General features: G+C 34.4%; 2 non-coding genes across 2 annotated transcripts; both read right to left on the reverse strand.

Moving 5' to 3' along the window:
* Window positions 1–3,148: 3,148 nt before the first annotated feature.
* Trnap-ugg lies at window positions 3,149–3,220 on the reverse strand. The gene has a single exon. It is a non-coding gene; the product is annotated as a tRNA-Pro (tRNA).
* A 23,063-nt stretch (window positions 3,221–26,283) lies between these two features.
* Trnas-aga lies at window positions 26,284–26,365 on the reverse strand. The gene has a single exon. It is a non-coding gene; the product is annotated as a tRNA-Ser (tRNA).
* Window positions 26,366–27,422: the final 1,057 nt, after the last annotated feature.

Consider the following 27,422-nt stretch of genomic DNA (forward strand, 5'->3'; position numbering starts at 1 on the left):
CGAGATTTCACAGCGTCTTTAAATATTAATTCAAAATAATACATTTACACAAAATATGCTAATATTCGCATTAAAAACGTTCCAATCATGATAGGAAGAATATGAATTATTTTACATTGGTGTTTTGGTACTTATTTCACGGTATATTGAGTAACCATCACATAAGCACAAATTTTTGTATGACTATCTTCCCAATGTCCGCTCTATATAATCTTAGAACTCTTTGGAAAAGACAAAGATTAACCAGTTACGTAATCGTGTTTACTTATTTTCTAAATATGCTAGTGCTATATGTTACATTACCTCAGTTAAACGGCTAAATCAATTTTAATATGGAGATAAATCGAATTAATTCACAATGAATTCTTTATTAATCTGATTTAATATATAGATTGCTTAGGGTCAGATTTTTTTTTCTGAATTATTTTCTGACGGGTTGACAAGGATTGAAATTAATTAAAATATAGATAAAGATCAATTTAAAATAAATAAACTGACAGAAACCGAAAAGAAAAATTCAATTGACATTGACTAATCTTATCTCACCAGTTTAAGTCGGTGCTAATTCATTTATTTTAAAATACTTGTTTTGTCCAAGGGCTGATGTTTTATTTTCTTTTTTTCTATACAACTTTGAGATGGTATGTATCTTAGTAAATAAAAAAGCGGTTCACTCTGTTTAAAATAGATGTGGCGAAACATAAAAGAAAAAAACGTGAAACATTTAGAAAGTTTGTTTTTGGTTGAATAAAAATTTAGGGTTTCCGTTAAACGAAAACTTTACTCATATGGGAGAAGAAGTCCAACAAAATCAATTGGCAAAAAAAATAATCATTATAAATAACTAGTTGTGCCTGTGGCTTCGTCCGCTTGGATATCCATGTGTCACAATTTTTTTCAACCATAACACAACCACGCGACCTCTTCAACAGTAATCGTTATATTTCAGTGAATTTTACATAAAACACTAATACACTACTTATTAACTTAACCTATCTCAAGAATTGCACTAAGTATCTTTTATTAAAAACCGCATAAAAATCCTTTAAGTAGATTTTGAGAATATTAATCATATACAGACAGATAGCTTTTCGGGACTTTGTTTTATAATATGTACATATATAGGTAGATTAAACGTTCTCTTATGACATTGTTGCATATACGAAGACGCTATTACGACTTCAATCTCAGATTAAAATCGTTGTTAATATAATGTACTTCAAAACACAAGTTCATAATAAAATCTCAGTAATAATATGAAAATATTTGCTGTACTTATAAATGCATTTGCCAACGCAGTGAAACTAGAAACTATTCGTCTCAATAGTCAATGGGCTCACAAAAAAATTAAAATGTCACGTCAATAAGAATTACTTTTTGTAGTGAAACTAGGCTTGTTACCATTTAATGGTAGTAATACTTTTCTATACTTGAAGCGGCGATAGCCTAGTTGGGTGTGGAACGGACTGCCGAGACGAATGTCCGCAGGTTCAAATCCCAAGGGCACACACCTCTGACTTTTCTAAAAAATCATGTGTGTATTCTTTGTGAATTTATCGTTCGCTTTAACGGTGAAGGAAAACATCGTGAGAAAACCTGCTCATCTGAGAAGTTCTCTATAGGAATTTCGAAGGTGTCTGAAGTCTACCAATCCGCACTAGGCCAGCGTGGTGGACTAAGGCCTAATCCCTCTCAATAGTAGAGGAGGCCCGTGCTCAGCAGTGGGCAAGTATATAATACAGGGCTGATATTATTCTTATTAATACTTTTCTATTACCACTAGTAAACACTTGTAAAGGTTACGAGGAGTAGTAGTAGTAGTAGTAGTAGTAGGAGTAGTAGGAGTAATGGGGTTATAGAGATAGTCGCTCCCACAGTCCGACGTGCGGTGCCGTTTCAAAATAATTACTTGGTCATTATGAAGTCCTAAGGAAATTAACTGTTTTAAATTGTTTACTGCTTAGTATTTTGGGTTTTAATGGTGTTGGAAATAATTAATTCCTTTCCTCAAATCTTTCAATACTAATATAAAAAGCTGAAGCTTACGCTAATCTCAGGAACTACTGATTTTGATTTTTTTTCACTAATAGGAAGCTACCGTTACTGCTGAGTGCACTTTTTATCACGGGAAAATAATTATACCGGAAAACCTTTACCACGCTTTCAAAACTTAGTAATTTTATGTATATAAATGTATCTAATAGGTACTACAGAAATCACTGAATAGTTGGCAGCTATGTATATTTTGTGTAAGGCCAGAGGGCTTAATACCGGATTAAGGTCCTTGAAATATCATTTTTTTCCTAAATTTTATATGTAAATTTTGAAAATGCAGCATAGAGTAGGTACGCGAATATTCTGGAATTTTGTCTTACTATGGAGAAAATCAGCTTAAGAGTGGAATTAACTCCAAGTGATCATGGGTATCTATAGAAATTTGAACCTTTTGGCCTAACCTCAAAAATAGATACGTATACAATATGTTTATTGACTCTGCGTTTCCTACTGCGTTTCATCTAAGTCTTCGATATTACGGAATCTTTATAGGTAATAATCGAGTGCAATATATCATGGAATGTACTCTGATATGCGGAACGCACTCAGACATTTCAATACAAGCAATGATCTTGTGAAATATTCGTGGGACGTATAGGAACGTTCAATGGCTGTGTTGAAATGTTTGACTATTTATATGTAATTAGAACTACTAAGAACGGACTTCTAAATCTAAGATAATGTACAGGGACTTAAATTTGTTCGAAATTATTGTTAGATTTTTGGATGTGTACGCATCAGGAAAAAACTATAGGGTCTTTTTTCTCATTAGAAAAACAGGCAATTTTAATATCAAAATTAAAGTTTTTATATTCATAGAGATGAAGTCGCGGGTATGAGTTAGTTAATACGTATATCTATATAATAATTTACGATTTGCGATGGTCTTTCTAGTATATTTCCTTTAGCAACTTGTAGTTCGTACATTGTGCGCAGGCGCTTGACTACCTAGTTCAGTTTTATATTAAATTTTAAAAAAGAAGTTTTAAACTTGTTTCTGATCTGTTCTAATCTATTGATTTTTTTGAGTGTAACTTGTGATTGCAGCACGTTGTAGTTTTCATATCCGACACTAATTTACATTTAAAAAATAGGGCCCCTCCGGGATTTGAACCCGGGACCTCCTGCACCCAAAGCAGGAATCATACCCCTAGACCAAGAGGCCTTATGAATTTAGTATCGAAATATAAATACAGCATGTAGGTATTTGATTTTTGTAACGAGTCTTTCTACTAATTACACAGTACATTGATTTCATGGAATACTTAGAATGCTTCTTTGAAACACAAGTATCGTGAAATAGTATTTTTTATAGGAAATCTATCAATGTTGGAGCATATTGTATCTATTTGATGATTTCTCTTTCAATACCTTTCTGCTCAAATATTCAGGAATCATAATATGATTTTCATACTATTATATTATGCTAGTAAGTAATAATTTATCAACTAGGCGTTGCTCCCGGCTTTGCTCGCGTGATAAACCTTACCCGTTATAAAAGTTCTAAAAAACTAGCGTATAGCGCCGCCACTACACTAGCGCCATCTATTTACAAAATCGAATTAACATTTATATTATTTTATATGGAAGTCAATTAGCAGGATAAAAAGTAACTCATATGCTAATCCAGGACGTAGTCTACCTGTGTGCCAAATTTCGTCCAAATCCGTTTATTCGTTTCTGTGTTTACTTCTAACAAACATCCAAACATTTTCAGCAACTTTTGCATTTGTAATATTTGTAAGAAAATAAGAAAAGATAAGAAGAAGAAAGCGAGATACGTTGCGCAGTGACTGTTTATACCCAATGAAAATCAATTTTATTATCACGTTCTATTTTTAAAAACGTGTAAAATGAGTCCGTTATTTTAATAAAACAGCAACTTTCTAATAACATTATTATCAAAACATACGGGTTGGCACGTGTTGCCAGCGCCACGCTTCATGCACTTTGTTAAGGAATCTGGTGTAAAAATTCATGAAGCACTGCCCCAGTTCCGCTTTTTAATCACTGCCAATTGCAAACAGATCACGATCGATCTTCTGATTGTGATTTATATGTGATTGGTGTTTCCTTTTAATAGGGAGTTCGTGGCATTGAATTTACAAGTAAATAAAATGTATTATTTTTTCTTTTATTGAAGAAGGTAAGCAAGCTAGTAGGAGAATCATCTGGACCAGTAAATCGCGGTTTATGTGTCCGACGAATTTATCGGGAATAAGATGTATAAAATACGAGGTCTCAAGTGCCGCTCTACATATTTTGATAGTAGAGCGTTCTTTGTAGTTCAATGTGAGTTAATTGAATGCCAATCTTAATCTTATAACAATAGTTTACAGCACAGACATTTTCGGGAAATAAAGAGTACAAAAAATAACATTTATAACGGGTATTGTTATTACTTTAAGTACCTATTTCTGATTTTTACCATGAAACCACAGAATAGACGTACGCAGATATGATTAATTAATAATAATGGTGGATGAGGTGCAACATATTATTTCTGATTGTAATTTTTCACGAATCATTTGGTTCAGTGACCTTACTGTGAAAATATGATACATGGTAATAGCTTTCATATTGAGTACTGTCGGAAACCGCATGCCGTAAAATTCCTGGCGGGTGGTCCGTAAAACCTCTTGAATTTGTCTCTTTTGAATTTTGAATCATAGACTTTTAAATTTAGAATAAATATTTTTTTTTATTTATGAACAAATTTATACACGTGACCAATGTCACCTTATTTTAAAATATTCCTGATTTAAATATGAGGTTTATATTCGATCCACAAACAATATTATGAAGGCATACTCGTACAGTGGGCCTGAATGCTTAGTGTTGGCAATTTCATAGTTTTCATAGGCTTTGTTTATCTCACAGGAAACGGAACTAAAGTTGTATCCAAAATTAGCCAATCACACCTCCCCTTTGCCAACGCACAGTGAAGGCTGTCAAGCTGAAAAGACTGACAAACAGATTTATAATTATGTCATTGTAATATATTTAGTAAGTAACGTTTCTGAAGACGGGCCTAATTTAATTTGGTCAATTATTCAAATTCCACGAACGTCATGTGATCGACTGATCATATCTCAAGTCTGAGTTCCTCAGCCGGTATATTTCTAAGCATTAGAGCTTAGTCTCTTACCTTAACGGTCATCCAACAGGTGACCACTGCACGTAACCGCATGCACGCTATACCACAACCTCAATTTATATAAATCAACATCTATTTCTAAAGACAACTATTCTAATTAATTTACCCGTAATGGCTGTCGAGCAACAGTGTGGATACTTTTGTGTCCTGAAGTTGTCAAGGTCAATGACTTTTTTGGGTAACGGAGGTTGCAAGTGTGATGGAGTGGTAGAATATATGCTGTAGGTATTTTTGTATTCAGATCTGAGCGACGTTATTACAGTTTGTGTGCATAGCAAATTGCCTTTAAATGCGAGTCATCGGTCTCCATATTCTAATTTTGCGCAAAATAGAAATTATATTAAAACAATATATCTAATTTTGTAATGTATGAGGTAGATGATTATGAAGAGAAACCAATACAACACATACTTTCTACTATTTCTATTAAAGAAAATAACTAGGCAATTAAGTTACTAATTAATAGCATTTTGTGAGAGAGAGTGACGTTCTGTGTACAAAAGTTACGCAATTTATAAAAGTTTACATTTCCTTTGTAATTATTTTTAAAACTACAATTAACGCACGTGTAATTGTAGCCAATTTGCATAGTAATCATTCTGATATTTGACACCGATTGGTTACCATAATTATATAAACCCTGGCATACTAACAGTTTTCTCTTTGAATATTCAGAATGATATATATTTTCTTTTAGGATGGCTATTTTTAGCTAACACGAGGCCTACAAAACGTCAACGTATAAGTATTTCAAAGAAATCAAACACATAAAATTTCGTCACCAGTAAAATAAAGCTTTGTCTTTTATTATAAAAATTAAAATCAACCTAAAATCAATGTCCATAAAGTTTGTGTTAATAATTGAAATTACTAAATTAACTTTTATAAACACATCAAAGAGTGAAGCGTAATTTTATAAGTCAACGACGGCTCTTCAATAAAATTACTCAGTCAGTTTAAAGTAAATTAATTTGTTTTCGCAGTTTATTGAAGACATTGTTAATTTAGTCTACGTTCTTAACAAGGGTAAGATACACTAAGCCGGCACGAGATTAACAGAAACTTTGGCACTGAAATCTGGTTATGTAGTTTAAAATTTACTGCTTAGTTAAGTTTATGCAATTCGCTTTAACTGGTAATTTTCTATGCAATTTTGTTTAACGGCTAATCTTGCTGTATATGGACTTAAGTAAAATTAATATTTATGAAAATTCGTAGACATGTTAGAACATTCAGCTATATAATATAGCCATGTGTCGAAGCCATGTTTCTTTTAACATTTATGTAAACGTTTCCTTATTTAGTAACTTCGTTTTTACTTTCTATGCTCTTAAAGACATTAATTGATAAAAATATTAAACACTTAGAGAAACTGAATAAAATATTTTAGTCAATCAATGAACGGAAAAGGATATCCTTTCGTAATATTTTATAGCTGCTTTATTAGTTATTTTTACATAATGTTTGAGGTCATGTTTTAGCATAATGATTATTGTGTACACAGTGAAGCTCACATCACGCTTCGCCCAACAATTAGTGTTTGCGGTCCATCCAAATCTGCAATCCTAGGAAGGTTTGTGTGTTGGTACGGTGTGCATCATAATGGAATTTACCTTTGAATTACGTTCTTCGGTAGATGCTAAAATGTTTTTTTCTAACCTAATTTGATGACTTTGGCACATATTTGGACTTGACTGACCCCGGAATGCAATTCACTGGAACTTACAGCAAAGGAATTGTCACTATTAGTCGATACTTTTAAACGATCTTAACCGTTACTCGGATCACAAGCGAAAATGGATCAATCAGATTAAGGTTTGACATGTTTACAAATGAGTCACTTTGTTTAGTTAACGCGTAGTTTCTTGGAATCAGCTATTAATGTACGATTGCTATCTAGTTGCGTAAAATGTATACCTTTCACTTGTAAACTTTAACTATAATAGGAGTTAAATCCATGCTGGTGGTAGGATATATTTCATATCCACCGTACCCAAGGTGTTAAACCCGTCATAGTGGTCCATGTAAGTGTGTCGCGTTCCGGGAGCAGCCTGTGTATATCCGGCTCCGACTGCCGGCATAATTGTGTCGACTGCCGAGGGATAATCTCTCATCAGTCGACATTCTATTGGACCCCACTCCACTTACCAACAGGTGTAGTGGAATCATGTTTCCATGCACGTATAAAAAATGACTTTACGCCTGTGGCAGTACGGTACAGATATTTAAGTGTTCCGCGTTATCTACGCACGAATGGCTGATAACGTGCGTGAAGCAGTTGTGTAACTTGTCTTAATCTATTTTTAATAGTGAAAGCTGTGCGAATATTTTTACGCAATTTAGATAGCGCTATGTAGTTTTATGAAGGGTTGCCTGAACGTTCACAGGAAATTAACGTTATTTTTGCGTTTGCGTTTTATATAGTAACCCATATGCTAGGATAAATAAATCCCTCCGTTTCATCGACATCATCATCAGCTGGTTGCAGTCCACTGCTGGACATAGTCCTCTCCTAAAGTACACCACAGGGCCCGGTCTGCAACTTAATGCATCCAGTCGTTTCGTTTAATCCTTCTTAATTCTATTCAAATATACCATTAGTCAAATATATCATTACTATGGTGGGTTAAAACTTTACTATATTAGGTTTCTGAATGATATGCTTCACCATAGATACTAATGTATACAAATTTGTCAATAATCAGCTTCTTAAGAAGTAGAAACATAGAATACCAAACAATAATATCAAAGAACAAATATATAATATCTTCCATATTAATTTTTGCTTGAATCTTGACCTGAATCCGGGCAGTGGCTTTTCAGAGCTCGTGTTATTATTTTAAAGGTAACTGGGTCGTAAAAGGCAGTCAATACATTACAAAAATCCACTCCATTGAAGCGTCGGACCGGGATTGCAATTACTTAGCGTGTTATATTTGTAGAAGTCAATATTTTTTGTTATAGTAAAAATGTTCATACCTGTATGTGTATTAGCAGTACTGTAAAGGGCCTTTTACGTTTTTGTAAAAGTAGAAGTAGTAGTAGAAGTAAAAGTTTATGAGGAATTAATATGAGGTTTAAAAATACTGGCATTTAGTGCTCAGTGCGAGCGTCTATAACTATTCCATGCATGACTCAAAACTTAGCCCTGCCGGCGTAGCATGCGTGTCACGACATATCTCAAGAACGTCTAGAGAGAAATTGTCGATGTTGATTAATATCTCGTTTTTCATGTACGCTACAATCGACAAATGTCTCGTTGAAGACATAAGTTTACTCGTGACGTCAAATCGATTTCATGTGTGTCATTTTTGCACCCATCCATATACTGCGCCCAGCGCACCCTTCTAGTTTGGACATTATATATTAGTATGTAAGCTAAGCAAGGATTGTATCAATATACACGGATATTAAAAAACGAAATGTATCACGCATTTGTTGAACATTAAACATACGGCAATTTGTTGTTCTCTTCCTAGTATACTGTGGATAATGTAGGCTGTACATTTATGTAAATGTTGATACAGTTACTATTGTTTGTAAATTTTGCTGTACTGTTGTTTGTAATCCCAAAGCATTAAAATCAGGGAACACTACACACACACATTTAAAGAATTAAACATAACAATTCTTATCGAAATTAATTTTAAGCTGACGCAAACCACCGTTTAAAATTAACATTGAAACAAAAAACATCGTTTCTTGGAATTGCAAGTAAGTGGGTGTAATAAGGTAAATCTTAGTTGGTTCAACGTAGAAGGCTTTGACTGTGCGGTGTGCCAAACTAACATTACACAACACACTATGAATTGTGATCGTGACCCAAACAGATTGATAAACTGTTTGTACAAGGTCGCGGATTGTGTGAACTATCGATCAGGTATATTTAGTGCTGGTTTTATGGTTGTTTTGGGAGAAAGTTGAGTAAGCGGCTTTAGGCGTTCCTTCTCTCGATTTGCAGTCTATTGGTCTTTTTTTTTTTTTTTTTTTTTTTGGTTTCGCGGAGAAAGTCCCTTATTACTACCGCTCAGCCTTCGTGGGGGGCGACTGAGCGGTTATGCTGGGGTAACCGTGCCTTACGGCCCGGCGTTGAGCCGCCCGGATTTGATGGTGACCTTCGGGCGACCGCCGGGCCGAGTCCCTAACCCTATATACAACTTAACCTATGCACGGCCTACCAGCTAAAACTCCGCGGTGGCCCTCTTCGGCGCATTAGGGACGGCTGCGGGCTTCCTCTGACGTTGAAGTGCAGTCTATTGGTCTAGAATTTAAGGTTTTTTATGAATGAAGATGATATAATTTTGTATTTAAAATCAGGATACCCCGAAAATGTTTTTTAAATTTTTATAACGCGAAATTCTTGTGTAAATCAGGTTTTATATATTCGAAGTTAAGTTTTTGACACTCTGATCGTGTCGTTTCGTTAAATTCTGGTTGTGCGTGAGTTTTTTTTTTTTTTTTTTTTTTTCAGTAAAATCCAATTTACTAACAGTGAGATCGGTACAGACTTAAAATTAACGTGATGTCAGCTTTTAATGAATCGTTTTCGAGTGTGAGAGTTGTTGAAGTTGATTATTACTGATGTAACGAAACGTATTATTTAACTGCTTCGTTGCCAACATAATTATAAATAACAAGATCGCTGTTTTACAGGGTTGAATGACAGCACTGTAGCCCAAAACAATAATGTTCATCATTCTGATTTTAACAATTCTAAATTTCCGTTTAATCAAAGACAACGCGAAACTGTATCGAAATAAAGCTATCGTGTTTCTTTACAATATTTCATTTTAGGGCTCAGACGATTTCTTATTACTGGCCGGTTTTTTCCTTGGCTTTGATCAGAGAAATACGATAAGACACCTTCACAAAGCTAGGTGTCCTTACGATTCATTCCGTTTGATGGCTCGGTGATTTGGCCGAATTTACGAGTTTAACACAAAGGCGACAAAGGCTTGATACAAAGACTTCTTGGATTGTGTAACTTTATATAAAGTGGTGCCAAATTAGGTTGTATTGTTTGCGAAATAAGTTGGGACAGCTGACTTCGGGTGCTTTATTAAGATTTGGGCTGGCAGATACTGAGGATCTCAAGATGTGACGTTTGATGTCAAGTTATTCCATTATACGATGGATTTAAAACCGTGACGGTTTTATTAATGTAATAATAATACTCGGATGTATTTCAGAATATCAAACAGATAGTTATAAATATCTACATATTACGCAGTATCGTGACAATCTGGAACGGACAGAATTACTTTGAAAATAGAGTTTACTATAGCTAGTCTGGGACATTAATTTGCTTATTTGTTTCCATACATTGCTAGCCAGTTAAGTTTGATATAAAAGCAATATTTATATGAATATTAATTAACACACGGCATTTTTTTCACCTGACTGCGCGACGGAAATGGCAGTTTACGTTTTTACGCATATCTGTATTCGTACGTAAGATTTTATACACCCTCGTAGCATCCAAACGACTGGATTAGAATAATATTCTTCTTAATGCCGAGCATTGGCTTAAGCTGTGAAAAGGAATGTGGTACATACATGTTGACACCGTCTAGTGACTTTTTTATATTTTTTCTTACAATTGCCTCAATTTATGAAATGCTAATTTTATAAAAGTCGGCTTTGTCAATTCTATGCGTTTAATCCGCACGTAAGTGGAGGAGATTTTTATATTAATTCTTTTGCAGCTTTCTATCATATATCGATATTGGTTCAAGAGGCAACACTTTTAAGGCAGGCAGACAGGCGGATTTGCGGGTTTTAGTAATAAAATTCCATTCGCAACCTTAGGTACCTACGGAAGTTAAATAATAATTGCTAAAGTCTGAATGCGCTAAAAAAAAAAAACAACTATTTGTTATTTTTTTTATAAAATAAAATGCAAATTGAATTAGTGGTTGTAATTATTTTATTTATGCAATAGACAGCATGTTTTCTAATTCTTTTAGTTATTATATTTCGCTTTCCCTCAATTGATTTCCTGTAAATGAAAAAATACATAATTCATAAAAAAGTTCTGTGCAGCTGTCGAAATAACCGGGGAATAAATTAGTGAATTACGATTGCATCAAAATCTCATTTCTATTTATTGTTAACACTAGAACCGCTAGTTGGCAACTACATTTCAAAATTTATTTTATCCATCAACTGCCCTATTGCAATACGTTGCTACATTCGAATTTGACACTTATAAATATCTAGTTATCGTTTAGGTGTCATATAAAAAGTTAGAACGACGATGTGAGAAATCAATGGATATATAATTGCGTGACAAAAGTATGTTCAGTCCTCACCTTATGTGCTAACAGATGCCTTGACATGGAATAAAAGCGACGATTACTTGAAGCGTTGACATCTTTTTAAGACAAAATAAATAAAAACAGAAATGATTGTTTACTTTTTAAATATTTCGTTCCGCGCCATTGTAAACTAATATAAAAGTATGTAAAATAGAGGTGTGGATATGAAAAAATGGCACGTATATGACATAAATAAATGGTCAATAGAAGCTGTAAATATATGTAGTAATATCTATAATGAAAATAAAAAAACTATCAAAAAAAATACTATTCAAATAATTCAAACTAGGGATTCATAAAACAAAGTGCTTTAATGAATTTAATAATATTCATCTTCATCACTCTATGCGGTAATATAGAAATGTTTTGCTTAATTTTCTTTATACGTAAGGAGGCTCTTAAGCCTTAGGCCAAGTACATTATAATATTATCTTTCACACTATTTGCACTATTTGCTTTAAAAACATTTCACAAAAATATAGTGACATTTAGGTAAGTGCACACATTTAAACCGTCTATAAAAATGGAATTCAAAATAAAACATTTTATAAGTCACTTTTAAAGTAATTAATTAAAAATGTAGGCTCAATAAATGTTTCCTTTGCCACATTCCATTTCATGTCACGTGTTCCTCACCGCATATCTTCGGTTAATGCGTTTTTACATGCCAGCAATTTTACATCGAATACGTTGAGCATTCTCGATAATTCGACGCTTTTTTTCCTCCCTTATAATGGGTATTCGGTCATTATTGGATTCCCCGTTCGAAGGTCTGACGAAAGTAGGTATATTACTAATAATTTTAGCTTACGTTACATTCTTTTGAAGAACGGTTTTCTTGAATGAGTCAGTTTTTTACCGACTATTACTTATGTAATAATCTACTTGGTGATATGATGTCATCATTTTTATTGATGACTGATTTATATTTTATTGTAAACCCTTACCTATAGTAGCTTTGCTTCAGTTCGTATTTTGGATAGGTATTTTCGAAAAATACCTGTAAGCACCTAGTCAATAAGTTCAATATTAGTTCATACATTTTTTTTAGCGCATGCTATACATAAAAGTTTGTTTTCTAGGTTATAAGTGTTACTTCGGCTTATAAACATATCAAAAACCAAATCGCGCTTTGTTTAAAGAAATAGTGAATCATCAGACACCTTTTCACATTTCCTAAGATATTAAGATATTAGTAAGGATACTCAAATTAAAAAGTGTTTATTGTATATTCCTGAGTAAAATTTATCGTATCTTAGACTGAGTTACTACTTACTACGCAATGGTAACGTAATTCGTTGCGGTTATCGGGTATTCTCACTAATCTCGTTGACTTGTCGTAATTCTCTTTGAGGTTCGCCTGTCTAATGTGTAGACGTCCTTTGTGTTTAACAAGACGAGCCTTATCAGCTACTGGTGCAGAAGTATACCTGTAGGGAACAATGTTTGATTAATCTAGAATTAAATAATGATACATTTCCTGTTTCAGTTTTCAAGTTTATGTATTAATGTAATGATTATCTCATCCGCCGACCAGCGTTGATCAAGGACTGTTATGCTTCGATTAGAGAGTACTATAAGGCTAATGTTTCTGGGTGATGAATGGATAGCACCGCCTAGTAGTTATATTAAATAACTTAATAGCTTGCTCTCAATTCATACAGTACCTATTACAATGTATCCAAAGACTATAAATATGTATTAAGTTTATAAAAGGGTTTTTTTATTGACATCGGATTAAACAAGTAATTTATAATGAGTACGATTTCTTTATGGGCACAGCAATGTGACCTCCCTGCCGCTGATGGTAAGTGGAGTGGCGTCCAATAGAATGTCGACTGATGAGAGATTATCCCTCGGCAGTCGACACAATTATGCCGGCCTGTTGGAATCGAATATGCACAGGGTGATCCCGGAACGCGACACTTACGTGGGCCACTATGGCGGGTTTTAACACCTTGTGTATGATGGTCGCTATCCAGGCTGATATAAATATATTCTACCACCAGCTAATTTTATGTACTGAAAGAAAAAACTAAATCAGCCACAAGACAAGTTTAATAAGTTAATAGTCTCTGAGATGTCGACTCAGTTGATCTAAAACAGAATCGAAGCTGCTTTCAGCCATTGCCAAAAATGCGCGCTTAAGTACTTCAATTTCGTCGAATGGATTCTCATTTTCTTAAATCACTGCTCTCATCGAATGCGTCATTTTCTCTTGCAGTAAGATATTTTATTGACTTTTCTCGTAATTGGTATTCGTTTTATTAATTGGAGTGAAAGGAATGAGGACTGCTTAATTCATTATACTAATTATAATGAATTAATTAATATAAATAATATGATTGCGAAAATTGTGAAAATGTTTGAGTCTTGTATGGTTATTAGAAGTAATCGTAGAAACCGCTGAACGGATTTAGATGAAATTTGGCATACTGGTAGACCATGTCCTTTGCTCACGTAGATTTTTTTTTAATATATGTCGCTGGCATCGTTAAGATGGCGCTACGGATAGCTACAGTAAAAGAATCATTTTTAATGTTCAATTAACTTTCAATCGTATTTTGCAAAATACACGGGTACAAAGTATTCGTTAACTTGAATGAGATAGTTTATTTCTTCTACTCCTAAGCATACTGCATACTTGGTGTTTTACGTATAATGTTCGTATCTATTCAGTGGTTTTGATATTATTTACAAGTTGTAAAGAATAATATAACAACTAATCAAACGATTTGCACGATCTCTTCGTAAAATAAATATCAATTTAGTACTGCTAAATCAATTCCTTTCCTCACGAAAGAGCATAAAGGTCCTAAGTATTATGATATCGTCCCACAGTCGCCATCGACTAGTTTGCACTACTTCGAATGGATCGTAAACGTATATCGCTCGAGTTATATCCTTAGCTGGCAGTATGTTTTCCTTGGCCAAGATTTCTCAGTTTAAGAATAAAATATATCCTTTTTCAAGTGGCGTTAATGTTGATGTAAGGACTTATATATATGGTTCAATTTATGTGGTTATAAACCATGTATTATATATTCACTATCCATATCATTTGATGAAAATATTCTCAGCGATTTATGAAGAAGTACTCTATCTGTTTACTTTAAAGGCATAGGCATGAGCATATACCTTACTAAAAATATAACAGCAAGCATACGCCATTCATAAACCCACAAAACTAGCTTGTTAGTTACACTCGAACTTAAAATCGACAACAATGTTTACGTTACTGAAGGTGTTTGTTTACTATAACAATAGCGAATGTTTCGCAACAACGGAATTTGTGACCCGAAGCAATTGATTTGCGATTGTTCACAGCAGGTTTTGTTCTGCTTTCAATAGTTGGTTGTTATTTCTAAGTTAATTACATAAAGAACGTAGTTAACTTGTGAAGGAACTTATATTTTACCTATAGTATTTTCAACATCCTTTAGAGTATTGTTACATGTTATATCGGTAATGTTATTCTGGATATTTCTGTAATTTTTTTCCAACTGTCACTTGTGAGTAAATAGGTATATTATCTTACTTCTTACTGATATAAATGCGTAACTGTGTGAAAATGTTTGGAAATTTAGATGTTTGTTAGAAGTAAGCGGTTCTCAGTTTACTTCTGTTTCAACATATGAGCAACTTTGGATGAAATTTGGCACACAAAAAGACCATGTCCTAGATTAGCACATAGGCTACGTTATCCCGGTAATATGATCTCATGGAAAGTGATAGATAGGATTTTTAAATAGATGGCGCTAGCATCGTCCAGATATAGCAATAGATCGCTTTAGTGTTTTAGGAACTTTTATAGCGCGAAAGGCTTTCCACGGTCGCGAAGTCGCGAGCAACACCTATTTTTTCATAAATTAAGAATCAATTTGATACTCATGTATTTATACGCTAAGAATATGATACCATTGCTATTTAAAAATAATTTGGTTATAATTGTCTGGATACGGCGAAGGTAACCAAGATCACGTTCTACTTCTTAACTTGCTAAATGGGAGTCAAACTTGTTATATTAAATTTCCATTTGTGGCCTCGCTTACGTACATTCGCCGAGATCTGCATAATGTATAAGAAATCAATTAATATTCAAGCTCCATATTCGATAAGTCGATAATGTAGGCGGTTGGGTTTTAACACATAGCTGCTCCAGAATTATTATATTATTATTACAGAATTATAATATTGCCGAGGTATTTCAAATAGGTTCTAGTATATTCGTGACTTATTTATAAACGTATTTAAAGTAAGGATTGCAATGTTTTTAATCAGTGTTATAAAATGACATGTCGAACTTTATATAATAATATCAGCCCTGTATTATATACTTGCCCACTGCTGAGCACGGGCCTCCTCTACTACTGAGAGGCAGTGTCTGTCTGAGAGTGACTGTCGAACTTTGGAATTGCCAATATTCTGATATGTTCTAGTAAATTAATAATTTAAATTATCCATCAAATAACAGCTGTGGAATTACTTTTTCCATATATTTTAGGGAATTCATATAATCTACCTGTAATTATTTCGTATGCCATGTTTACTTTGTATAATATTCTTTGAGATTACGCAAATCTCAAACTTTTACGAGAAATGGGAAAGAATCGCAAATGGAATGAGATTTTGTTTGTATATTTTGAATATATTTTTTCCTGTTAGCCTTCCGTTAACTTTATCGCTTTTTATTTACTTTGACTTGTTTATGGAAATGTTTCGTTCATGATTTTAGTTTATTTATCCAAGTCAAGATGTATATTGGTTAAACGCCTGTAATTTTATTGCGAAATATATCTGCCTTTTAGTAGCGAAGTGTCCATAGACCCCGATTCCTACCGGCTTTATTACGTTTGTCATACTTTTTGATTTCTGTTAAATTGACCGCAATATGTTAACCACGGAATTTGTTTTTGTTTTCTAACTCGGGTTATCTTTTCAAAAATTTCACCTTTCGTCGCTGCTGCCTTTCATGCAATTCTATATAGTAAATCGTGCGTTGATCGCCTTAAACATACAAACTGTTCAACTCTCATAATCATATTATAAGTAGTATTTACGAAGTATTAGTATTTACGAAGTTGCCAGGGGTTTCATGCGCTCGTGTTAATAGTTCCTTTTACAAAGTCTTTAAAATATTCAACGCCAATATTATATATTCCAACACATAGGCTAGTTTTTATCTCGGTAATTCGCTCCGATGATGAATAATGTGATTTGTTTTTTTGATTTTTTCATAGATTACACAGGCATCATGCAATGTTTTAGGATTTTTTGTTCGGGAAAGGCTTTTCAATATACGATAGTGGACTGGAATAAAAACAGTCGAAGAACTGTTCCGTCTAGCCACGAACAAGGAAAGGTTCAAGGAACTGACTGCCAACCTTCAGTAATGGAGAGGCACCTGAAGAAGAAGAAGAAGAAAGGCTTTTCACGCGAACGAAGCCGCGAGCAACACCTAGATTAAAATTATTAGAAATAAAAATCTTCTCGACTTTGTAGAGGGTTTACGATTATTACTTTGAATTTAAAAAGTATACTTTGGACCTGTAATTTTTTCTGTATTCATTTGCGAGGAGAATAAACGTGTTCATAAAAGTATACAATGATTATATTCATACATATAAATTATAGTAAAAATGGCATTGATAAAAAAAATGCAATTATATTTTGTTAATACAAGTTCAAATATTTATATTATTTTAAACTTTATTGTCAAATAGCAGTTTAAGCTATCTGTAAGAACATAATGTCAAAAGCAGATAACGCTATTCTGCGAATATAAAGGTTAGATTAATAACCGTTAAACTAATTCATTTTTGAACAGCATCAAAAGGTGTTTTTGTTAGATAGACTAAAGAGGGTCTTTGCATTCTAATGTTTTACGACTCATTCGTGCCATAATCTCATCTGTAGCAGTATAAATCGTGGTCGGCTCGTCCCTTGCTCCCCCGTCGACCCACCGTCCTACCACACCCTCCAAATAACTCAATGTCGCTTTTATTTTTCTTTCATCAAATTAAGAGCCAACTTTCATACAAACGGTGGATTTTCGGCCGAGTAACGTCAGTTATATTATTTTACAGTGAAGCTTTTTCCCGGTTATATAGAAACAATAATGCGAACAGACGCTTTGTGAGAGACAATGGCGCGAAATCTTCGCTTCAGACATTACTCGGTTTCATTTGGCGTGATTCAATTAATTTGAGTAACGTGTCTATTTTAGGACCGATTTATTTCGTTGTTTATGTTTTTTTTGGTAATGCATTATACTTGTGTTTTATAACCAAATATCTTATAAATTTAATACTTATTTACTGCATTGTTATAAAGTAATTAGGAAACCGGCGTAGTGACTGCAGAGAGAAGTAATCAACAAAATAAGAACTATATTTTTACTTCGAGATCATAATATAAATATTTAGTTATACAATAAATATTTATATTATGTAAAATAAAAAAATAAATCTTTATTTTCAGTTCATTGCAAGACGACATATTACGAGGAACTAAAACATGACGTGTCTTATATCAATATATCCTTGTAGAGTCGTGAACTTGCATATTCTAACCGTATTATGTAGATAATAGAAAGGGAATGTGTAAAGCGATGATTCATATTGCAGCTGCCTATTGTATTTTAAACTACGTAGATGTCCTATAAGGAAACCTAAGATCTATATAACTTATTAACGCTACATATAACAGACTTCTGATGCTTTCGGTGCTAAAATTGTTACCCCTTTCAAGTTGTGTTCTGGGTTGTATTTTGTAACTCTTTTGTATAATTCTAAGTCTATCTGAGTAGATACTACTGCTTTATCTATAGCTGTTGCGGGTTAGCAGGTGCTGTTTTGTTCCATTTTGAAGTATCTTTGTAGTTATTGGCTATATAGTATATTATCAGCACTGTGTTATATACTGTCCCACTGCTGGGAATGCTGCTGTTCTACTATTGAGAGGGATTGCTCCTTAGTCCACCACGCTAGCTTAGTGCGGATTCAAAGACTTCAAATTACCTTAAAATTCTTATAGAGGACTTCTCATAATAAACAAGGAATACTCACATAACTTTAAAAAAGTCAGTGGTGCGTGATCTTGCGTTTTAACCCAATGGATATTCGTTTCGGTAGTCCGATCCTTGCCCAACTAGGCTATCGCCACTTATTGGTAATGGGACAACATACAATGTCTCAATGCGATGAGATTCGAGAGTAGTACACAGGCGTGGCGCTCGTACTTAGGCGAGCGACCTGATCGTATCATTTAGTTAAAAAAAATGCAGTCATTGAAAGTCTCGAAGTCCATTTACACTATATCTCTTGGACTACAAAGAACAGATTTACGATCGTTGGGAAAACCCAGGTAATCCCAACCGCAACTGCACGATATTTTCACAACCTAATTGGGATCAATTTAACTTCTAGGAAATGTGCTAATTGATATTGATTAGCAAGATTCAGTACTTGGATTTCGGGATTTTAAATCTTCTTCTCGAAGTTTCGACCCAAATCTTTTTGGCTTCCCTGTTAAATTATTGTTTTCCCCTTTCGTTGGAAAATATTGAATTTCATGAAACATTATATAGTAATGAAGATAGCTTTACGAAGTTTTAATTTGGTATTTTGTTTTTAACAATTTGGATATCGCGTTCGGAATGAATTTAAAACCGTAATACAATCCCAGTCTAATATAGAAATTATTATTCGGCATTTAAGTTTTACTTTGTTTAATTAAATAAGTTAAATATAAGAAATGGAAGAACTAAGTTAGTTTTGTATGGGTTCACACCCTGACTTATTTTGAGATAACTTTATTTTGAGAAAACCTGAATATTAAGAAATTTATATACTTTACGACCAAGTTGACGTATTACAAGAATTTATAATTATAGGCACAGGTTGAACAAAAGAGTGTACACACCGATGCATTGTTGCGAGCGACACGCGCGTCCGACTTGTCATGTGAACACGCGAACTGCAAAATTACTGTTTACGTATACATGTTAATGGCGGTCTAACGTAGGAAGTTGATACTCGTTTCATGCCTCACTTGACTTAACTGAACTGTTATTTAAGTACTTGCGAACTTGCTTTCGAAACATGTTCGCATGCTCGCGTGAGGGACTGCTTATTTTATCGTATTGACTGAAATTTATTAAGTGCAGCGATTTTTTAGATAAATTGTGTTAATTTAGCAAGAATTAAATAATGTTATAATAATAACTTTATTAAAACTAACTTAGTTGTAAGTTGCATATATATGTTGGAGTTATATGTATGTGTTTGTATGAAGTAGATACTTAGACATGATGACAACAGGCCATCGTCTTCCAACAATTTTGCAAAACATCGCATGTTGGCATCAATAAAACTAGTTGCAAAACCATGCCGTTCTGTCCGGTCGCTCTATGATTATTGGCACACATCAATCGCAAAATTCCCAGTAATTACATGTGAACACTCGCTAAGGTGGTGGTCCGTTGTAACTGTCGCATGAACCGTTTAGTACATGGTAAGGCGTAGGAGCGGACGGCCTCGACGTTAAAAACTTGACGTTTCTAATATCGTGATAGGTTACAGCAATGCGGATATAAACATTGTATTAGTTAATAGTTTATCGTGTTAAACTGTTACAATTTGCTGTTTTAACTTAAATTTAAAATAAGAACATAATATTTGAAATTTAAAAGAATGTGTTCGAAAACGTTACAGCAGTTTTAGGTTTTTTATAATAATAATTATTTATAAGCAAATAAAATATCCTGCGTCCACTCTACAGATTTATTCCGAGCTATTTTAATCGTTCGATAAATGAATCCTCTATTCAATTAATATTTTACTATATCTAAGCATGAAGTCTGTGAACCCAAAAAGATTTATTGAAAATGAGTCTGCTTAAAGCGTTTTGACGCAAAGGGTGCCTTCCCTTAACTAAGGCGTGACCGCTAATTAAAATTTATTAAACTGCGAAAATGTATTGTGTGAGGTTTGTTTTACGTTCGTTCCCATTTCCTAATGAGAAAATAGGCCGTGCTGGAATAAATATTTCTTTAGGCTTTTCGGACGGGTTCTCTATTATTTTTGAATTTATTACTTGGTACATCTTTAGATATTTCGAAAATGTATATTATTAAGTATGAAATCAATGCTTGATGAACTTTTTTCCGAATCTACTGACATTAATTGATAGATCAGTAATGTTTCCGCCACTTAAAGTTGTAAATTGTTCTCTGCAATTCGAAAGATTACATTTTAATTCCCCCGGGCAAGAACGCTGCGGCACTGATTAAAAATCGCTTATTAAAGAATTTCTCGTCGGTTTGCTTAGTGTTATTGGAAAAGTTTCGGTGGTGCCTTCTGGAACCATCCATGAACGTCAGCCGGGAGATCAGTCACAAATGTTTGAGTTAACGAGACGACATTCTTTGCTAAGTTCCCGGCAACTGTGGCCGCGGCTTGACTGCTGTATGTAAAGATTAGAAAGGAATACTTTAGTCATGAAAAATATCTGATATTTTAATGTACAAACACTCCGGGTTCTGCAGTTTTATTATGGATATAAATATTATTGGCAATATTGTTAAAATAATTAAGAAATGAATGATTGAGAAGCTTACATAAACGTCTTTAATCGTCATGTCATGAGTGTTTTGACACGTTAATACAATAATTCAATATTTTTTTTGATAAGGGTATGAATAGGCAGTTGACGAAACAGCACTTTAATGCGGTTGTGAACATGGTTTTATGTTCTGCTTATAAAAACCAATAAGATTGCTAAACAAAATAAAACTATATTGACAGTCTAAAAGGCACTTAGGTTTTGGATAAAGGTGGACATAATTTGTTATGTCGTTCAGAAGATATGCCTGTTAACATTTTTCATTGTGTGCAAATTTAAATGTTATTTTAATAACTTTCGAAATATAAATCTAGTTATATTTTGCTGGTGGTAGGATATACTTTACATCCGCACGGATAGCGACCACCGTACACAAAGTGTTAAAACCCGACGTAGCCACCTACGTAAGTGTATCGCGACACTTTTTTTTTTTTTTTTTTGTTTTCGTGGTGAAATGGATTTGATCTTTACCTTCGGGTGACCGCCCGGCCGAGTCCCTAACCTATATAACGCACGGCATACCAACTAAATCTCCGCGGTGGCCCTCTTCGGCGCATTAGGGACGACTGTGGGCTTCCTCTGACTGAAATGCCTAAGTTTTCGTCCGCAGTCGTCCCTGCGCGGTGCCGCCTGTTGCGGCCCGTCTCCTATGGGGGGGGGGCTCAGAAGCCCCCGCGTAACCGAAGGACGCTCTCGGCGTCAACGGCAGCATGAGGCCTACCTTCCACGCTGCCGTCCATCTCGGGGGTCATCACAATGTGCGAGATGTGCACAACGTACACTAAGGGCGGACGGCCCCCAGCCGCCCGCCGACGACCCCCCGATGGCCCCTATTAGTCGCCTTTTACGACAGGCAGGGGATACCGTGGTGGAATTCTCCAAACGCCCCCATTCCACAGGGTGGAAGTGTATCGCGATCCTGTGTATATCCGGTCCCAACAGGCCGGCATAATTGTGTCGACTGTTGAAGGGTAATCATCAGTCAGTCGACATTCTATTGGACACCACTCCACTTACCACCAGATGCAGTGGGGTCAGTTAGGCACACCCGTTTAAAAAATATTTATATCTTTAACTTCTCACTACTGGAGACAGATTTTCTAACTAAGGCGCTGCGCATACGTTGTCCACTTGTCGCTAAGAAACACCAGACTACTATAAAACTGACAGTTGCTTCCGTAACTTTTCCAACTGACGGAGTTTGCCTCACCTTTGCTTTTTCATGAAGTTCTATGCACTAATATTATAATTTTCTTTGCAGCCTTCATAGTCACGGGGCGGACAGTAATGTAAAAAACCGCGATAAAATCCGAGAAACAGTTTCATTTCTTTTTATTTAATTTGATATATTCGGATGTCTGTGAACGAATTGGCCGAAAGCAATGTCATTATTTGTTGCAGCGCTAATAACAAATGTTTACTATTTCACCCTTTACCATTTCGACGAAGCTATACAATCACCACAGTCCCAGTACACAATTCCTACAAAGTTATAAATTGTGATTAATTACCTGTACACCGTAAAGCAGGTTCTTGTTTTCAAGTATATTATAGAATAACTATTGATACATACAGTAAGTAAAAAATACGCCAGTCAGCCTCGACAGTTTCCGTGGAACATGAAGCGAGTAGGTAAATACGTAAATTGCCGCTGGTTTCGGCACAATAATCTTATTAATATTAATGCGAAAGTTGGTAAAGATATTTCAATGATAGTAAGAATTAACACAGTAACCACAATGTGTTATTGAATGAAATATGACAGAGAGATAAACCATGTTCGATGGTAACATACAGATTACTTTTATTTTTAAAATAAATTATGGTAGATTGCTTCGGTCGCGTAGTTGTGTTGCGTGAGCTGTAGGGCACCGATCTGACGTCTCAAGTTTGTATTCCGTTTCGGTCAAAATTGTTATTTGTTTTTTTTTGCTCAGTATTAGACTAGAGTCTATTTGTGCCCTATATGGCGATAGGCTTGCCCTCTATTGCTTCATCGGACGGTACGCATATGGCAAAAAGTGGTACCCACGTTGTACCTTTGCTTACCCCTTCAGGGATAAAGGCGTGATGTGTACGTCATGGCTCTTTTATTCCGTGAACAAGCTTTGATCGGGGTGAAGCCGCGAGCAACATCTAGTCTATGGATATTGGGTGTCTAGTCTTGATGTTCAAACTTTCGTTATGATGGAAACATAAATAGAAATATATTGCAAGAATCGGCAGTGACTTGATGAAGATTTAGGATTCAGTTTACGACCAGAACATTCAACGTCAATCATAATACATCGTAGTGTTCATAATACATTGAGTGTCAATATTTGAAGCTTTGATATAACTCAATAATATATTTGTATGTTTATGCATGTATATCCACTTTATGTTCAGTCCGACACAAAACTAGTTGAACAAATTCAAATTTTGAAATCACCTTTAAACTATTGTGATCTTACAAATAGTTGTTTTTTTAGTAAAATAATCTTCAAAGAGTTCACTTTATTTTAGATAGAAAAAATAATATATCGACCTTGGTAATATGTATTCTTTTGAAGTTTTGATTTTGTTTAGTTACTTTTGTGACTGAACATTGAATTGATAGTCTTTAGGTCTTAGACCAAACTGAATTTTGAGCGGTGACTAATTTTATGACGGTTTGAAGACCACCTCCTTTTGAAAACCTTTAAAAACGTAGTTAATTTTTAGATGTAAGGAAGCCCTATCTATAGTACGATAGAAATAATATTTACATAAATAAAAAAGGCTGTTTTAAAAATATATATAAATCTAAGAAGAGTATTTATAGTGTAGAAATTTTAATGAAATTTTTCTTTTTTTTTTGCAGGGTAAGCAGTCAACGTCTTTTCCATTTGTGAGTTGTCTCATCCTATCTTGTTCCTACTAATATTACGATATGTGAAAGTTTGTTAGCATTAAACAAAGAAACAGCTGAATGGATTTGAATAAAATTTGTCACACGGGTAGACTATTTCCTAGATTAATCCTTAGGCTAATATTCATTCCAGTAAAACTAACGCGCGCGTGGAAAAGGCTACTTTTCATCCCGGTAAAAGTAACATTCGGGATTTTTATTAATTTTAAATCAGATTTTTTGAAATATATGGCGCTGGCTTCAGGCTGGAGCTATGAGTTGCTAGTGTTTTAGGAACTTTTGTAGCAAGAAAGGCATTTACGTGAGCGAATACACGAGCAACACCTACTTTAGTAATAAACGCATGTTAGAAATTATATCTGCAGTATTGTAATTATATGAGTGCAGACGACAATAATAACTCAAACTAAAATCATTTCACTCGTGTTTCCCAATTGGGGTCACGTATTTGAATTTGATTATTGTTTAATCAAAACCAATGCACACGTATAATTTAAACAAGTGAACTAGAAAGTAATTAAAATTAAATTGTAAATGTAGAAGCGACGCAATTATTTTTTTATTAAAATACGTTTGCTCCGGTTCCACTGGGGTACTACCACTGTCCGAAAAATGGGATTAGTTGTGGTATTACGTTTCACAAGTGATTTAGCCGAATATGTATAATCTCTTACTTTCCCAACCCGGCTTTCTTTGCCTCACAAAATCTCTAATATTGATATTCATGGTCAGAGGTGAAGCGGATATTTGTCTATATTAAGTCAATTATTCGTATTATAAACGGTCCATACGACCATCGCAAATTAAAAGAAAATTTAAAGAAATATGATTAGACAAAAATACTATACTCATGTTGAATTCTTCACACAAAACCCAAACCATTTATGCAAATACACATCAATATCCATGAGCGCTGTATAACTTATATAAGATGGAAAGTCATTTGGTTCGTAAGCAAACACTTGGAAAAGTAAGAAAGGCTATTATGCACAATGGTGTTGACAGTGTAAATAAGGTGGCGGGCCCGCGCCTAATCTCTACTGGGCAAATACAGACGGATGGCTGATGTCCCCTCCTGAATGAGTTCAATGGAACTTACTCAATATTTTATTGTATTCAGAAAGAAAGAAAGAAAACACGTTTATTGTCGTAAATCAGATTAAACATCCTACTAATATTATAAATACGAAAGTTTGTGAGGATGGATGTATGCATGTAACTATGTTTGTTTCTCTTTCACGAAAAAGCTAAGGTACGAATTTGAATGAAGCTATACAGTAATATTGGTTATACATTAGAATAATACATAGGCTACAATTCAAAGTAAGTCGGAAAAAAAAATCCGCGTTCACTCGTTCATGCGGGCGAAGCCGCGAGCAAAAGCTAGTAAATTATAACTATGAAATGAAATTATTCGTAATAATAGTAATTTAAAAAAAGAAAAAAATAAAACGATAAGACACGAAAAGCCTAACAGGTATAACAGGCAATGTGTACCGTACCTATTGAACAGTTGTATGAGACCGCAAGGGGTCCCATCTCAGCTTAAAATGCTGCAACATGGCAAGCCTTAGTTATTTAATGTCAAACTTTTATTGTCATAAATATGTTTTAAAAACATATTTATAGCTCTTCAATTATTTTGTGCAAGGTAGGGTTAAATAATATTTATAATTCTACATAATTGTTTAAGGCATTTATTAAATTGATGTTGATAGTTTTATTTGTGGAAAATTAGCAAGGAGTCCGGTCCGAAACCGGTGATATATAATTAAAAATTCTGAGTTATATAAGAATATAACTCAGAATTTTTAATTATATATCACCGGTTTTAGGCCGCCGAGGGCATTGCTTCTATCAAGCCCAGGCCTCATTTGTGTTCCTTAAGTCGCGACAACTCGAGCCACATTCCTGGTGTTTATTCGCCGCGCCGAGTGATATCATAGTGTAAGTAACTTTGTTGATTGTAGTTTATAAAATTTCTATGTATTATGCATGGCCTTCAAGAATCTAAATAAATCAGGGCACTACTAAGGATGTAGAAATAAGTTTTTTTCTGGGATAGATCAGAATATAATAAAAAAATACTCTCGGTTTCTAAAACGGAGGTGGATAGTTTTAGGTGGTTAATGGGAATTTGAGAAAAGCTGGTAATATTTCAGGATAGTCCTGGAATACCTGACCCACCCTGCAACATCTCTATAGATTTACTCCTGCAGAAAATGGTTAAAAAATATTCCCGCAGTCGGTAGGATTCGAACCTACGCTCCCAGAGGGAATCTGATTTCTAGTCAGACTCCTTAACCGCTCGGCCACGACTGCTATATGCGCATTAAACAAAAATAGTCTAAATAAATATAATTAAAGGCTTAAATACTTCAAAGCCAAGTACTGGATCAGGAAAATCAAGTTGAACAATGACGTAAGTCATAAGTCGAACTCTATTTTGTTTTTTGTATCATAGGCCGTGTGTTGCTATAGTAAAAGGTGACACAAATACCCTCGCAAGAATATTTTTATCCTAATGATGGATTATGAAAGAAATAACTTTAGTCCATTGAAATGTTACATTTTTTAGGCCTTACCTTGCGTTTTTTAGAGGACGCAATTTTATTTTTTAGAAGTGTAGGGGGGGTCAGTGTTAAGCTAAAACCAAGTTTGTGGGGTCGCCACCCTTGTCCCACGGCCGCCATCTTGGTTTGAAATGGTTTTACGATGTATCTCTTAAACTATTTATCTGACAAAAAAATTATAAACATTTTTGTTGCAAATTAAATTCTCTACAACTTTGGTCTAGTAACTTTTGTCGTAGAACTATAAATAAAAAAAGTTATAAGCGAAAATGTTAAAAAATTCAATGTTAAGCAATGTCCATTGCAACGTCATCAAAACGTGTGTTTATAAGGTTCATAATACGTACAACACAAACCCGCGGTTGTCGGCTTGTACGCGAATTACTTCGGATCCTGAATCGCTTTGGGACAGATGAAGCAATTGCTTAACATTTTTGCTTATAACTTTTTATTTATAGTTCTACGACAAAAGTTACTGGACCAAAGTTGTAGAGAATTTAATTTGCAACAAAAATGTTTATAATTTTTTTGTCAGATAAATAGTTTAAGAGATACATCGTAAAACCATTTCAACCCAAGATGGCGGCCGTGGGACAAGGGTGGCGACCCCACAAACTTGGCTGTAGCTTTACACTGACCCCCCCTACACTTCTAAAAAATAAAATTGCGTCCTCTAAAAAACGCAACCCCAAATGTAACTTTTCAATGGACTACTTAGGATTGTAAAAGTATTAGAGGATTTATTGAGAACAGTAAAGACTAGACAATGACAATAGAGAAGTATACAAATTCTAAATTTAAAGCGG

The sequence above is a fragment of the Manduca sexta genome, chromosome 21 (assembly GCF_014839805.1).
Source record: "Manduca sexta isolate Smith_Timp_Sample1 chromosome 21, JHU_Msex_v1.0, whole genome shotgun sequence".
Classification (NCBI taxonomy): Eukaryota; Metazoa; Arthropoda; class Insecta; order Lepidoptera; family Sphingidae; genus Manduca; species Manduca sexta.